Source organism: Coffea arabica, chromosome 1e, assembly GCF_036785885.1.
Source record: "Coffea arabica cultivar ET-39 chromosome 1e, Coffea Arabica ET-39 HiFi, whole genome shotgun sequence".
Lineage (NCBI taxonomy): Eukaryota > Viridiplantae > Streptophyta > Magnoliopsida > Gentianales > Rubiaceae > Coffea > Coffea arabica.
This window is the reverse complement of record NC_092311.1, coordinates 56,173,064-56,185,563: the sequence shown is the minus strand read 5'-3', so window position 1 is coordinate 56,185,563 and position 12,500 is coordinate 56,173,064.

The window sequence follows — 12,500 nt, the reverse complement described above, 5'->3', positions numbered from 1 at the left end:
AAAAATAGAAAAATTTCATCATCTCTTGAGTTGATGTAATCAATATGAAATGAAATTAAGTTCATTCTTTTAGTTTTAAAAATAAGAATTTTTTGGTTACTGAATTATTCTAAAAATCCTAATACTTTTTTATTGACCAAAAAAAGAAAAATTTTGTTGACAAATCTTTGTAAAAGGTTTACCTTTCTTTTTCTCATTTCCAAGATGGGGAGGTTTATTTCCCCATCGACCTATTTGTCAAAGTTAGATTAACAAAAAATTTCTCTTTTTTTAGAAGAGTGGGGATAAGACCTTTAGTTAAAAGTTATTTTAATTTTTAATTAAAGGGTTGAATAAAAAACTAATAGATTAAATCTTTAAAATCCTTTGCAATAACTTTCGTACTTTTTATTTTTTTATAGGAATTACTTTAAAGATTCACCAGATATTTCCTCTTGTCAACTCAACCCTTAGTGAGGATTTTCCCTCTGAAAATGTGTCAATTGGGCATCAGTCTGGGGTTTATATTTTTAACCATAGGTATTCTGTCAGGAGCAGTATGGGCTAACGAAGCGTGGGGATCGTATTGGAATTGGGATCCAAAGGAAACTTGGGCATTTATTACTTGGATCATATTCGCGATTTATTTACATACTCGAACAACTAGAAACCCGAAATGTGCAAACTCAGCAATTGTAGCGTCTATAGGCTTTCTTATAATTTGGATTTGCTATTTTGGGGTCAATCTATTAGGAATAGGGCTGCATAGTTATGGTTCATTTACATTACTAGCTAACTGAATTCAAAAAATTATCTTACGAATACAAGGGAGTGGGGCGCATATAAAAAAATTTATTCGAGTAGGCACGAATCGTATGAATCGAATATTGTATTCGATTCATACGATTCGTGCCCATATGATATCGTGTTCAAATTTATTTCTTAACTTTACTTAGAAATTTAATTTAAGAGAAAAGCTCTCTTTGTTTCATTCTAGAACTTTTTCATTATGATTATAGAATCAACAATTTCAAAATCATAGGCGGTTTTATTTATGAAAACTATTTAGAAAAAGAGTTAGATAGAATAACTTCGACTTTGTCAACTGACAGTGAAAAAATGAAATCGGGGTACATGCCAATGCCGAGTACGGGTAAAAATAGAGAAATCGAAAGAAATAACTCGCGTGGTCCAGAATCAAAAAAATAAGAGTTTGGAATATTAAAGAACTTGTATCCATAGAACATCTGGCGTGACATAGATAATGAATAAATAGGAGTTAATATCATTCCAATTGCCATTACAAAAGTAATTAGTATTTTTGGCATTAAAAGATATTTTTGGCTGGTAATTATTCCAAAAAATACTATCAATTCGGCAACAAAACCACTCATACCCGGTAATGCAAGGGACGCCATGGAAAAGGTACTAAATATCGTGAATATTTTTGGCATTAGGATAGCTATTCCGCCCATTTCGTCAAGGTAAACAAGACGTATTCTATCATAAGTCGTACCTGCCAAGAAAAAAAGTGCAGCACCAATAAATCCATGAGAGATTATTTGTAAAAGAGCTCCATTGAGTCCGGTATCAGTTATAGAACCAATTCCTATAATTATGAAACCCATATGAGATACGGAAGAATAAGCTATTCTTTTTTTTAAATTACGTTGGCCAAGAGATGTTGAAGCTGCATAGATTATTTGTATTGTGCCTACTATCAGTAACCAGGGCGAAAATATAGAATGGGCGTGAGATAATAATTCCATATTGATCCGAACCAGCCCATATGCTCCCATTTTTAATAAGATTCCGGCTAGAAGCATACAAGTGCTGTAATGTGCTTCCCCGTGGGTATCTGGTAACCATGTATGTAGGGGTATAATAGGCAATTTCACAGCAAAAGCAATAAAAAATCCAATATAGAATATTATTTCCAAGGGAAGAGGATACGACTGATTGGCTGATGTTTCAAAATTTAATGTTGGTTCATTAGAACCATATAAACCGATACCCAAAACTCCCATTAAGAGAAAAATAGAACCCCCCGCCGTATACAAAATAAATTTTGTAGCCGAGTACAGACGTTTCTTTCCTCCCCACATAGATAGAAGTAGATAAACAGGAATTAATTCTAACTCCCACATAATGAAAAAAAGTAAAAGGTCTCGAGAAGAAAATAATCCTATTTGAGCACTGTACATCGCTAACATCAGGAAATTAAATAACCGAGAATCCCGAGTAACCGGCCAAGCTGCTAAAGTCGCTAAAGTGGTGATGAATCCCGTTAGTAAAATAGGTCCTATAGAAAGTCCATCTATTCCTAATCTCCAATGGAAATCAAACAACTGTATCCATTTATAATCCTCCATCAGTTGGATTAATGGATCATCTGTTTGGAAATGATAACAGAATGTATAGGCCGTTAGAAGGAGTTCGAAAATACATATAAATATAGTATACCAACGGATGACCCTATTTCCTCTATGGGGAAGAAAAAAAATTAAGGAACCTGCAAATATTGGCAAAATTACAATTATTGTTAACCAAGGAAAATAATTCGTAGTAAAGACAAGATAGACTTGGACCAGAAAAAAACCCGTGCTCAAAATATTTTGAGCACGGGTTTTGTCGGTAAAAAAAAATAAAATGGATTCAAGTAAAATTTTTTCGAACGTATCAATAAGCTAGACCCATACTGCGGGTTGTTTCATGCCATAAATAAACTCGAACACTCAAGAAATCCGTTGGACAGGCGGATTCACATCTTTTACAACCAACGCAGTCTTCGGTTCTTGGAGCAGAAGCAATTTGTTTAGCTTTACATCCGTCCCAAGGTATCATTTCTAATACATCGGTCGGGCAAGCTCGGACACATTGAGTACATCCTATACACGTATCATAAATCTTTACTGAATGTGACATTGAATCTATACATTTTTGAAAGTAATAAATTTTCGACCTAGTAAACTTAATTAACAAATCCTATATTTAGATACCAGATGAATCAACAAGTTATCAGAATTTTTCGAATAAATCTACTTCTGGATTGGTTTATGAGAAAGGTCCAAAATACTTTGATTTCTTAGGTTTTTGAAAACAAGGTCATACTTTAATTTAATATAGCAAACATACTAATTCGAATTCCTTTATGAATATTAGAATTTATATGATTAATACTAGTTATTCAACAAATTCGATTGGTTAATACGAGTTGATTTTCGGTTACGATAAATTGATGAAACAATAGCCAGTCCAATAGCCGCTTCAGCGGCTGCAATAGCTATAACAAAAATTGAAAAAATGTCTCCTTTTAATTGACGATTATCAAAAAAATCAGAAAATGTTACAAAATTGATATTAACTGCATTCAATATAAGTTCAAGACACATAAGAGCTCTAACCATATTTCGACTTGTGATCAATCCATAGATACCGATAGAAAATAAATAGGCACTCAAAACAAGTACATGTTCGAGCATCATTAACCAACTCCTTATCAATCTTATTAATTTCAATCTAAACAACAATGCAATCCTCAATGCAATCGATTCGATTGAATCACATATAACAAAAATTCCATACTTAAATTTCTTTTTTATTATTGACGAGCTACAGCAATTGCACCTATTAAAGCAACTAAAAGAATTATTGAAACGAGTTCAAATGGAAGAAAAAAATCTGTTGATAAATGAACTCCAATTTGTTGACTATTAGTTATCAAATCTTGCTCTAGAATCTGGTTTGATTTTGTAGTCCAAATAATACCGTACCATGACATATCTGGAATAGTAGTAATTAGTGAAATAAAAAGACCTGTACAAACCACCGAAGTAACTCCATCCCCAATAGTCCAAAGATGAAAATCTTTGTAATATTCTGAGCCATTCATGAACATCACAGCAAAAATGATTAAAACATTTATAGCTCCTACGTAAATAAGCAGCTGCGCAGCAGCTACAAAGTAGGAGTTCAATAGAATATAGAATAAAGATATACAAACAAGAACGAATCCCAATGAAAAGGCAGAATAAATTGGATTGGGAAGTAATACCACTCCTAGACCTCCTAAGATTAGACCCGACCCCAGAAAGACTAAAAGAAAATCGTGTATTGGTCCAGGTAAATTCATTTAAAAAATATATAAATTGAGATATTTCATGAGTTTATTGATCTGAGCAGAAAAAAAAGAAGTGATTCTATTTTTTATGGTACTCCTTAACTAAATGAAATTTAAATGGGTCTGGGTTGATATAGATAGTGTTATTGGAGTATTCTAATTCAATATCCGAAAAATGGTTTGAAACTATATTATATATATTTTGAAATCATTACTCTAATGTAGAAATACATTTTCAATCCAAATAAAAGGACCAACTAATAAAAGGTTTGTATTCATATTAAAAAAATCATATCCTTTTAGATCCAAATAGATCCAAATTGAGCCTTAATTAATATTTTTTAATATTAATTAATATGAATTTTAATTTTATTTGTTTAATCAAAGGGTTCTATCCATTTTTTATTTGGGGTGAATTCGAAATTGTTCGAATTGTGTAATCATCAATTACTGATGTTGGTAACCGACCCAATGAAATTTGATTGTAATTCAATTCGTGACGATCATAAGTAGAAAGTTCATATTCTTCAGTCATTGATAAACAATTTGTTGGACAATACTCAACGCAATTACCACAAAATATACAGACTCCAAAATCAATACTGTAATTAAGCAACTGTTTCTTTCGAATATCGGTTTCCAATTTCCAATCAACAACGGGTAGATCTATAGGACATACACGAACACATACTTCACAAGCAATGCATTTATCAAATTCAAAGTGGATTCGGCCCCGGAAACGTTCCGGTGTGATCAGTTTTTCGTAGGGGTATTGAATAGTTATAGGTAAACGATTCGCATGAGACAGGGTAATCATGAAACCTTGACCAATGTACCTGGCAGCTCGGATTGTTTGTTGACCATAATTTATGAATTCAGTTAACATAGGAAACATATCGTGAATATGTATAAATAAAAAGATTTTATGCTTGTTTCTTTCTCTTGTTTGAGACAGGTCGTGAATTGAATGTAGAATATTGTAGTATTTTACAATGAAAGAAGTTGGGACGAAGTTGTTAATAATAGATTACCTAGAGAAATAGGTAAAAGAAATTTCCACCCAAGATTTAATAGTTGATCCATTCTCAGCCTTGGTAAAGTCCATCTTGTTGCAATAGGAATGAACAAGAACAAATAAGTTTTAGCTAATGTAATAAAGATACCAATTACTGGGCCAAAAACTTTACCCGCTTTATTTATGTCAAATATCTCAGAAACGAATATGTACGGAATAGAAAGATTCCAGCCTCCCAAGTAAAGAACTGTTACAAATAATGAAGAAACCAGTAGATTTAGATACGAAGCAACGTAAAATAAACCAAATTTGATACCTGAATATTCAGTTTGGTAACCCGCTACTAATTCTTCTTCGGCTTCTGGTAAATCAAAAGGCAATCTCTCACACTCGGCTAAAGAAGAAATTAGAAAAATGATAAATCCTATAGGTTGACGCCATAAATTCCATCCCCAAAAACCATATTTTGACTGCGCTTCAACTATATCAACTGTACTTGAACTGTTAGATAATCATAGTCGATGATAACATCGCTGTTCCCATCACTATTACAGAACCGTACGTGAGATTTTCACCTCATACGGCTCCTCAAAGATCACAAATAAATCTAAGGGCATTTCACTATTATTTATCTTGATATTTTGTAAGATAGTTATCCTATAAGTTCGTGAATTAGATCGATGGAATTCTGTTTGCTATATTTTATATTTAAAATAAAAAAGTGCTTCTGAATTCATCTTATCTTTTAATTATATAATATAAGAATTTTTTTCTTTGTTGATCAATAACTTAATCCTTGAATAAAAGACCTTTTATAACATTTTTATAACATATAGTACATAGATATTTCAACCTATTATTTTCAATTACGAAAAAGAATTAGACCCTGCTTTATGATTCATGAATCATGAAAAGAGTTCTATTTTTCTAACTAAAATAAAAAAAAATAGAGGAAAAAAGAATCCAAAAAAGATTTCTTTTCCTTTGCAATTATTCCTTTTTATTCCGTTCCTATTCTACTTTTTCATAAAAGGGAATTTTAACCAAAATCAAACTAAAAGATTATTTCGTTCTTGATAGTTATTTAATTAATTGTTGGATGGGAACATACTCTGGATCGGAATCTTGGGGAATACTTCTTGATCATTTCTACCAACTTAAAGCCCCAATTTGAATTCCCTTTATATACGGAAATATCCCTTTGGATAACTTACAGAATCTCCATCATTACTAATCCTTTGTGTATTTTCGTCTTTCTAATCATCCACCAATTTGTGGTCAACTTTTTTTTATGTTAATACACCTATGGTAATAGGTAATAAAAACCCCATAGAGTTGATCTTTTGAACCCGCTTCAAGCCATGATGACATAATAACCAATCTTGGGGTAAACAGTCTCTACTGCTTTTGTTTACTTCGCTCTTGTACATAGGAAATGAGATTCAATTTTATTTACTGCAAATTTTGAAGCCGTTTTCTTTCACCCATATAACTATCTGCTTTACGTCATCAACCCGAATGATGAATAAAAAAATGAAAACTAAAATGTATATTTAACCCATTTAACTTAACTTTCTTCTTAAGAAAGAAAGAATATAGGGGAAATTTTGCGTCTCACCGAATCACACGTAGAGATATTGATAATACACATAGAGTTAATGGTATTTCATAACTAATTGATTGAGCAGCAGCCCTTAGACCACCTAAAAAGGAATATTTATTATTTGATCCATATCCCGACATAAGAAGTCCAATGGGAGCAATACTTGAAATGGCGATCCATAAAAAAACACCAATAGTAAGATCGGCTAGAACAAGTCGATAACCAAAAGGAATTACTGAATAACTTAGTAAAATTGATATGACTGCGATGGATGGTCCAATACTGAATAAACGAGCATCGCCCCTAGATGGAAGAAGGTTCTCTTTGAAAAGTAGTTTTGTACCATCCGCTAGAGCTTGAAGAATTCCTAAAGGGCCGGCATATTCAGGTCCAATACGTTGTTGTATCCCTGCAGATATTTCTCTTTCTAACCAAACAATCACGAGTACACCTATTGTGATTCCTAATACAAGAGTAAAAATGGGGATAAGTATCCATATGATCCCATAGACTTCTTTTAGGGATTCCAATTTGAAAAAAGAATTAATAGCCTGTAGTTCGGTTGTATCAATTATCATTTTAACGATCAACTTCTCCCATAATGATATCTATGCTACCTAGTATCGTCATAATATCAGCCAATTTCATTCTTTTAACTAACTGAGGAAGAATTTGCAAATTGATAAAACCCGGTGGACGAATTTTCCATCTCCAAGGAAAAACACTTCGATCTCCTACCAGAAAAATTCCCAATTCTCCTTTTGGTGCCTCAACTCTCACATAAAGTTCTTGTTTCGACAATTCAAAGGTCGGAGAAGGTTTTTTACTAATAAATCGATATTCAAAATCATTCCATTCGGGATCTTTTACTCTATCAATATCAAAACGCCGGATTTCTAAATTCTCATAAGGGCCTCCTGGAATTCCTTCCAGAGCCTGTTGTATAATTTTTATGGATTCTGTCATTTCGCGGATTCGTACTAAATAACGAGCTAATGAATCACCTTCGTTTTGCCATTGAACCTCCCAATCAAATTCGTCATAACACTCATAATGATCAACTTTACGAAGATCCCATTGTATTCCGGAAGCTCGTAGCATTGGTCCTGATAAACCCCAATTTAGTGCTTCTTCTCCGCCGATAATGCCTACGCCTTCAACTCGTTCTAAAAAAATAGGATTACGTGTAATAAATTTTTGATATTCAGCAACCCCTGTTAAAAAGTAATCGCAAAAATCCAAACATTTATCTATCCAGCCATGAGGTAGATCAGCGGCTACTCCTCCTATGCGAAAAAAATTATGCATCATTCGCATACCGGTAGCAGCTTCGAATAGGTCATATATCAATTCTCTTTCTCGAAAAATATAGAAGAAGGGGGTCTGTGCGCCAATATCTGCCATAAAGGGACCAAGCCATAACAAATGGGAAGCGATACGACTCAACTCCAACAAAATGGCTCGGATATAGCTAGCTCTTTTAGGTACTTGAATATTTCCTAATTGTTCAGGTCCATTTACGGTTATTGCTTCTGTGAACATAGTAGCTAAATAATCCCAACGTGTTACATAGGGTAAATATTGTACAATTGTTCGATTTTCCGCAATTTTCTCCATCCCTCTGTGTAAATAACCCAATATTGGTTCACAATCAATAACATCTTCACCATCTAAAGTAACGATGAGTCGAAGAACACCGTGCATTGATGGGTGATGAGGGCCCATATTGACTATCATGAGGTCTTTTCTTGTAGCTGGTACAGTCATAAGTTTTTTACCCATTCATTCTTCCATGAATTGCTGAAAGTGAAAAGAAGTTTATCAAAATTTAAACGAATAAAAAATAAAAAAAGTACTTAAAATGACACGACTCTTCTAATTAACGAGTTTTGGTCTCTCGAATACTCAATAGACCAATTAATTCTTTATAACGTACTCTATTTTTTTTTGCCAAATAAGCCAACAGCCGTTGACGTTTTCCCAAAATTTTTCGTAAGCCTCTTTGAGATAAATAGTCTTTTTTGTGCAATTCCAAATGTGAAGTAAGTCTCCGTATCTTATTGGTAAAACGGAATACTTGAAATTCAACAGACCCCCTCTTTTCTTCTTCAGAAATGACTGAAATGAGTGTATTTTTTACCATAAAAGATTGCTACCCCCCCTTTTTTACAGATATGTTTTTTTACCGATGAGTAATAATAATGGTATTTATTTTAATGTGGTATATATAATAATTTGAATTTCGTTATGGACTCCTAATTTTATTAATTTACATGAATTAATTCCGTTTTAAATTAAATTTGATTCAGATAGGAATAGAAAAAAGTGATACATTTTTCCATTCAGAAAGGGGCATAATTTAGACCTAAAATTAATAAGATTCTGTTAATTGATTTCTAGGTCTAATTGATACGTTATTGGTTTTATTATCTATATTAAAAGTGAAAATGGGATGTAAAACAGGTCATGTGTGAATCTCTTTCCTTTCATATACCCTACAGGGTAGAGCAGATATACGAAAAATGTACTATCAATGACTTTTCAATCGTGGATACATATATATCCTTAACATACTGAAACGACTGCCGTTATTGGTATCAAACCAATAGCGATTCATACAAGCCAAATCTTCTAATCGATAATTAGGCCAAAGAAAAAACTTTAATTTAATTAATTCTTTTTTATCTTTATCAAGATCTTTCCTTTTGTCCAAAAGTTGACTAGAGTTGTTCTTGGTACAAAATACTGAATTTTTATCAACACTATTCCTATTTTTTGAAGTGAAACAAATTAGGATTCTCAACTCTCTACGGCACCTGGTCGATAAAATATTTTCAGGAACAAGTAAATCAAAACGATTCTTATCAACGTATGTTTGTTCTCGGTATCCTTGATTAGTTTGGTGCTTATTCTTATGAACTACTGAAATACCTAAGATTTGATACATAATAAATTGTCCATCATTTTTTACAGACAGGCGGTCAGGTTCGATAACCAATACTCCCCTTTTGATCAATTCTGTAAGACTTAAATTCTTCTGAATCAGCATTATATCCAAACTCATTTCTCTTCTTTGAATCGAAGATATAGTAATTTTTCTTGGATTTATCAGTCGAAGCAGGAGACAATATATTTTGACATTATTGATCATTCTTTGATTCAAAGCATCGCCCCATCTCAATTGAAAAACTAAATAACGTTTTAGGAAAAAATCCAGTTCTGCTTCCGTTTTACTTTTGTATTGCTTTTTCTTTTTACCCGCTTTTATCTTTGATACTGCATAATCCTCTTCATTATCTTTTTCTTGCTTTGTCTTTGTTGGGGGAACGGATCCAAGATTCCCCTGTTTTTGTGCATCTGATCTAAGATCTTCTTGGTCCGCAGGGGTTTCTTTTTCTTTTTGATTCTGATTTTTATTCTTTATTTGTTTATTCGATGGTATAACACATTCCGTCTTTTGCTTTCCATCGACGTTTTTATTGTTACTAATAACATTTTCATTTAGATTCAAATTGAAAAGAAGTACTTTGCTTGGTATAACCCACGGTTTCATTTTATATAGATTATAAAGGAGTACGAATTCTGGAAAGAACCAAAATTCCAGACTCGAGATGGGACGATTTAATATTTCTTCATTCATTCCCATCCAATCCAAAAAAAGTTTTTTTGGACTTGGCGAGTTTATTTTGGGATTTTGCGGAAGCAGAAGATAAAAAGGGCCTTTTTTATCAATTTTATCAATTATTTGATAATTGTTAGTACCAATCTTAGTATTTTGATTACTCTTAGTATTGATTTTGACCCAGGATTCAATATCGACCCTTTTTCTAAGAAAAAATTTGATGATTTTCCAATCAAAATATTTTCTATCGGTATTTTTTTCCATATATCTAATATTACCTTTTACTAGATAAGGATTGATAGGGATACTCTCCAACATATCAAAAAGGTTGTGTTTATATGTGTTAGAATTATAATAAAAATCTTGATTCTTATTTACTTGTACTTGAAAGGGTGATTCATAAATAGATGGGTCCCTCATTTTTTGATAATTAATATATTTATATGATAAAAGATCATATCTAGAGTTTTTTTGAAAATTCTCTTTTTGATTCAATAATGAATATACTTCAGAATCCTTTTGTTTTTTGTAATGGCCCTTTTCATATGAATTCAATTTGAAATTTTGATTTTGAGCCATATGATGTTGATTAACTCTATTTCTCCATTTTTCTGATATTAATTTAGACCATCTAATCGAGGGTAAATCGTATTGATAATGTCCTTTTAACCAACCTTTCCATTGATCCATCCCATAACTCGGAAGTTTCTTAAGACTTAATTCATTCTGAATTATTCCTTGTTTTTCAAACGAATGCTTTATTTCAGTTTTAAGAAAAAAAGAGGTTCCGAGGTAGTGAAAAAAAGATCTTAATTTATACAAGTTACTAACTTTAGTTTGTGATAATTTGTAAAATACATATGCTTGTGACAAGTAGGATAAATCACAAAAAATATATGAATTTGTCTTATTGTTAATAGTATCAATTGATTTTTTTATAGTCGAAATAAAGTAAATTGTATTTTGATTTTTTTTATTAATCCTTTCTTTATTTGCTTTATTAATGGATTTATCCATAATTTTTTTTATTGATTCAATAAAAAGTTGTGTATTCAGTCTGGTAATATTAATGATAAATAAAAATATATCTATGTATATTCTTTCAACGAAAATTTTTATAAAAGAATTGAATTTAGAGAATAATCGGGCATTTCTTTTTTTTAATATTTGCCAAATGTTTTTTGGCAATTCTAATCTTTTAGTATTCCAATTTCTTTTATTAGGACTTATATATATTCTTGGCGTTGGGGTTATTTTTTTTTTTTCTTTTATAATTCTTTCTATTTGATTTCTGATTGTACTTGTTCTATGAGACATATCCTTCTTTTTTTTTTCTGTCAGTGAAGAATTTGTCCAATTTGGAGAGTTAATTTTACTAAAGGATTCATGAATTATCTGATTGCTGATTATGGAATCTTTTTCGTTTTTAGTTTCATTCGATTCATATACTTCTCTGAATCTAAATAATATAATTGGATTTAATTTAGAAAGTTCTTTTATTAGTCTTTTTAGAAATAAAAAACTTTCGATAATCCATTTTTTTGTTTCTTTTGAAACTCTTAGAAGTAATTTTGTTTTTCTCTTTAAAACTTTTAGAGCTAGAAAATATGCCCTTTTGAATTTTATAATTTTTGTTTCCAGCTCCTTAACAGCGGGCTCAAAAAAAGAAGATTGTTTTCTGGGAGAACCAAACGGAAGTTCAGTTTCCATTCCCCAAACTGTTAAAAAACAAAAATCATCTTTTTGTTTTTTCTTTTTCATTAAATCTCTATGAGAGGGCCGTCGTTTCGATCTATGCCAAGGTTTCAGACAGAAAGGAAATAGGATTTTTATCTGAATACCATCTGTTAACCAATTTTTCGGAAATTCTGTTTCCGATAATTGAACACCATTATAGGTACATTTAATATGCATTTCTCTATTCCATCCCTCTAGATCCTCAGACCATTCCGGAAATTGGAATAATATCATACGTACAATATTTTTGCCTATTATTAATACAGGTAAACGAATATATTTTCTAAAAAAAGATTGACTTATTAACATGGAACCTCTTATTACTTGTGCAAAAGGAATGGTATCCCAGGCTTCTGCTATCTCTATCCGCGCTTGTTCCTTTCTTTTGTTCTCCTCTTTTTTATCCTTTTCTTTTTTATCTTCC